Here is a 5,263-nt window from a genome sequence, read left to right on the forward strand (position 1 = left end):
TAAAGTACAACAAAAAAAACTTAGCAAGAGCCAGGTATACAGGTAAACATCGGCAGTCTTATCTTTAAAAGAAAAAGTTTCATGTTTAGGGAAACAGTTTTTTGCTTTCTTGTACTCACTTTTTTCCTCCCTATTTGGACTTTGTGGCTCTATAATTAAATAGCCTCACTTGAGCCTTTGCTATTGTCGCTACTACGGTCACTATTACTCCTGAAGAAATCTGTCTATGGGTTATAACAAGCCGTTTGCACAAACAACCTATGAACTGTTTAATTGGAGGACAGTCTCTTTGAAGTTTTACCATATTAGAATATTGTCTAAATGTAACAACAAATGGCCAACAATAACGGAAACATCAACATGCATAAGAGGGATTAAACAGGCTAAATCTAAAGACAAACTTGAGTTAAAGACAGAAGTCGATTTTGAAGCAGCTAACCTGCATGTTTGTTGCTCAGGATGGTCTATGGTTCTCAAGTTTTCTTCTCACGGGAAGACTTTGAGGAAAGGAGGAAAACATTGCTCTATCGGGACACATGGGGACAGTTCAATGTTTGTGTTGGAGGAGAGCGCACGCACATAAACAACAAATAAACCAGCTATACAACATCCCCCTGGAACCTAACAATACTTCCAGTCATTCTTTCCGGAAAAGACCTGCACGCAAGCACAAAGTGCTGCCCCCCCCCAGGTTCAGGTACAACAGGTGGGCAAACTGACATGCAAATAAACACCTTTGTTCAAACAAGCTCCTTTGTCTGCTCCTTGATGCAGCGGGATAAGTTATTTATCCTGCCTAAGTCTGTTGAGTCTATTCAAATTCACAATCACAGCTTAAAAGAAAAGTAAAATATAAATGTGTAAAAGAGGACAAAGACTTTTGGTGTCAATTTTTGTTGTGCCTCTTACAAGGTGATATATCTGTCATTAAGTGTTGATTCACAGTGTGTCTTCCTTAGTGATTTTGGTGGCCATGGGTGGAAGAAGTATTCAAATCTGCGACTTCAATAATACATTTTAAAATACTCCATCACAAGCAAAACTCCTGCATTCAAAGGTTTGATTGACTACAGACAAAATGTACTTCAAGTATCTAACATGCTGTAAGTGCAGTGTCAGTATTGCAAATATTAATTAATTATTATTGCTATTGATGCACACTGTAGTTGAATATTCCCGCTGGTTAAATTGGAGCTAATAACAACTGCTTCTTAACACCATCTAATCTTTAGCAGTTCATCCAATTTAATAAGGTAATAATATGTTTTCGATGTCATATGCCTCCAAAATGTTGTGCATTAAAGTATCATACTGTAAAATGGGAGTATTCAAGTTGTGCCTTTAAAGTGTATTCAGGATATGTAGCATATGTTAGATCCACCACTAAGGTATAGCTCCACCGAATAATCTTAATGGGACTTGCTTTTGTTTCTATTCGAAGCAGCTGGTAATTAACTTCTTTAAGTTTTGTGTACAGCGGTGTGTTTCTGTAAATTCTTGAAGGTGAGTGTAAAAAAACAAACACTTTATGGGTGACAAAACCCGACAGTAGCACCTCCCACAGCCCATGAACTTTCCATTTGAAGGGCAGGTGCTTCAACATTTGACAGTGCTTCTCTGAGTTTAGGGACTGCATGGCCTCAGGATATGTGGTCTGCAGCAGCTGCATCGCTCTGTCCTCCGTGCCTCTCCACCTCCATCAGGAGGCAGTGGCTGCTAAATGTCAGCAGTATACTGTCAACAGCAGCCTCAAAATGACATACCATATACCTCATTCATTTGGTTGTACTGCTTTACAAACATTACCTTTATGTTTACTCTCAACACCAAATATGAAAATATTTGACAACTTTGGGAGGGAAACAAAGAGTAAGGCATCCTGGGATTCAGATATTTTGAGGATGACATTTGTAAGGTGTAATAGGACGACAAGAGACATTAAAAACTTGGACCGCAGAAGCCATTTCTCATTCCTCCAATAGCACTAGGTCTCATTCATAAACATGTCTTACCACATTCGCTCCAGGTCTGTCATAATCAGCGATTTACAAAGCAGCCTCTTTTCCCTTAAATCTGCCCCATTTAACAACTATTTTCTCTAATTACAGTGCATTGCCATAGTTTCCAAAACATCTTTGTACATAATAATGAGCAATTTGGCAGTAATAAAACATTCATGCAAAAATGAGTTTTCATGAAAACGTTCTCAGCAAGAGAGTGTGGTTTGAATTCATTTTGTCAATGGTCCTGATTTGCTCTGAATCCAATTTGGAGGTCAGAAAACTAGCAGGGATTCGGTGTCCAGTTTAACAGTCCGGCAGCTCTGCTGTGGAGCTTGACCCTGGCCTGACTGGTTAAAGGACAAATCAGTCCACCCTGCAGCCCTGACTGCTTTATGTGCGTGGCATCATCCTTATAGCCCTCACTTCTTAACGAGTGAGGAAAAATTGCCCTCAGGCTGTGGCCCAGCGCAATCACAGTTTGATTAATGAAAGACCTTACATAACCACATTTTTCCATCTCTGTGGTTTTAACCCTTCTGAAAAAGTCACTGCAAAAGGTTACTGTAAATGTCATTATGAGCGTTTCACAACCTCCCCGCTGCTAAATGTCATTCTCTTAACAGTTTGTCACGTTATACTCCAGAGTGTTTCCTTAAAAAGGTTTATATTTTACTATTTCACAACGTTGCTCTATACACTCGACAATTTCCCTTGTATATTTTACAATTGCACACTGTTGAATAATGCCCTCAGTGAATTCATCTTCACAGGAAGAGTTTGAACAGAGGTCCTTGATTATTCTTTGTTTTTACACGGCAGAAGTTCACGTGAGGATGGCGATAATCTCTCTCTCTCACTGGAGAAGAATTTAAGAGTGCAACTAAAAAAACAAGCATGTGGTCATTTGACGGTCAGTGTGTGGCCCACTAAGGCTATTTAAGATTTGAGAGGTTGGTGAATAAGCATGAAGCTCATCCAGGCCCACAGCGTGTGTTTGCATATTTTCAACCACGGCTCATTCTTGGTGTATTACAGCTGGGTAATAAAAAAATAATCTCAATCATTTTAAGCCTCAATAGTTATTGACTTTTTGAGAAATGGCTTTTAAAAAGAGGCTTAGGAATCAGATCATTTACACTAACTCACCTTTAATACTGTAAACACCAGTAAATAAACAGCATAAAATCGTTAAGTTTGAGATGAAAGGGACTTTTTTGCCCCACTGAGGTAATTGAGCACAAAGTAGAACTGTATGAAATTAGTAGTGTAAATGAATGTATGGCATTGCAAAGTACAGATTTTTGTTGTTGTTAAAACTATCACTGAACACTGCACGTTACTAACAGCTAGCTGCTTACTGTAGAGATACAGAGGAGGACAGTTATAACACAGTTTTTCAGTTGGGCTAAGATATCTATCAGGAGAAAAGAGAGAGAACAAACAGTCGGAGATAAATGTTAAATTGCTGTTGAATTTCATTTTGCATTCGGGCTTCTTGGATTCTCCTATCGGGACACCTACGAGCAAGGGATACAGATAAGAGTTTTAGGCTGAGAGCCTACAGACGTACACTACCTGGGTAGTAGACTGAAAGACAATAGAATGAATTTGACTGACTGTGGTGAAAGATAGTGGTATTGGGGTTATTATGTGAATTTGTTATTTTTCTTATATGCTGTTCCTTTTTTGTTGTTCAGTTTTTGTTTTGTTTTTCAGTTCAGTTCTTTGTTTTTAAACTGCAAACATTTGCAGTGTTTCATTCACTCCCAGAGCGACCTAAAGAGAGGCCTAAACTTAACACAGAAAATCTAAGGTGTTACAGAAGCAAAACGGGATTACCAACCAGGCGGCCCTGATACCCAAAACCTTTAGGGGCTGCGGAACTCTTCAGGCACACTGGGTTTCATCTGGACTGTGCACAACAAACCTTTTTCACAGCAGACATTTTGACTTGTCACAGTTGGTTATGCTCAGGTGAAATTAGCGATGCCACAGTTGCATTAATTGTCCCGGTGAGCCATGACAGTGAACCAGCATGTAAAAGAGCAAGACCTCCCCTTACTAGAATCCAGCAGTCATTAATACACCAGTGCTTTCCCCATAACGACAAGTCAAAAGCTGCGGCTGTGTCTCAATTAGTGTACATCCTCTGCTACATTTACATAATGTAGTGCACAATTTTGACAGGGTAATGTTGTCTCAACTCGCACACTGCCGTTCTACGTTTACTTGAAATCATCGTAACATTTGAATGCATCCACTGCCAACATATCTGCCTGCTTTATTTGGCTGATTTACGTTGAAATGAACATGTTCTCGTGCCCTCTGTTCAGCGCACACAATAAACATACTGATGGCTTCTCTTCAACAGCAGTATAGTGTGCTTAGTGACAAACAAACACTTTTGTCTGGATGTATACAACTTGTATTTGTGTAGTGTGTCATTCTGCAACAGCTGCGGCTTCCTCGACCACTGCAGTATGAAAGGTTGTTGCTTCCTCCCTTTCTGCCATGTAGCCATGATGGCAACTGTTGAGCGTAAAACGTGCCCGGCATATATTTCACACTATACAAATGCAAGTTTTAAACATTCACATAACAGTATTTATGTAGATTGCTGAAGCCATCGGTATGTTTGTTGTGTGTGTGAAACAGAGGGCACGAAAACAACGTTATTTTCAAAGTAAAACAACCAAAAGAAGCCGGCAGAGTTTGCAGGTGATGCATTCAAAATGTTACGGCCATTTCAGGGAGGTGCAGAACGGCACGTGATTAGAGACAACAACACTGTCCAAATTCCCGCACTACACAACTTAATGTAACGGAAGTGCGTGAATTGAATAACAGCAAAAAAAAAGTCTGACATAAAAAAAAGGTCAATTGATTGAAAATGTATGAGTAAGGGTCTTAAGATAGAGACTGCATTGGTCCAAAGCAAGCTTATTCGTAAAGCACCCTTCAACAACCAGTTATATCAGAGTGCTTTACATGAGACGCAAAGAGGCATTAAAAGAAATCATTAGGCAAAAGGCCTTTTTCACAGCAGACCTTTTGACTCATAATAAAAACTTTTGCTTTACATAGATTTTCAAAGACATGTCACTAATAACGTCAGTGAAGACAAACATGCATTGTTATATCCTTGAAAAACCCCAGGGGATGATGGAATTAACAATAAAATTCATCCCAGGAAAAGGAGAGACAGGGGAAACAGAAATAAACTCAAGGAAGCATCAAATGAATTTAAAAAAAAGTATAAT

Source organism: Embiotoca jacksoni, unplaced genomic scaffold (genome assembly GCF_022577435.1).
Source record: "Embiotoca jacksoni isolate LCO1_2020_lvr unplaced genomic scaffold, fEmbJac1.0.p SCAF_23, whole genome shotgun sequence".
NCBI lineage: Eukaryota > Metazoa > Chordata > Actinopteri > Embiotocidae > Embiotoca > Embiotoca jacksoni.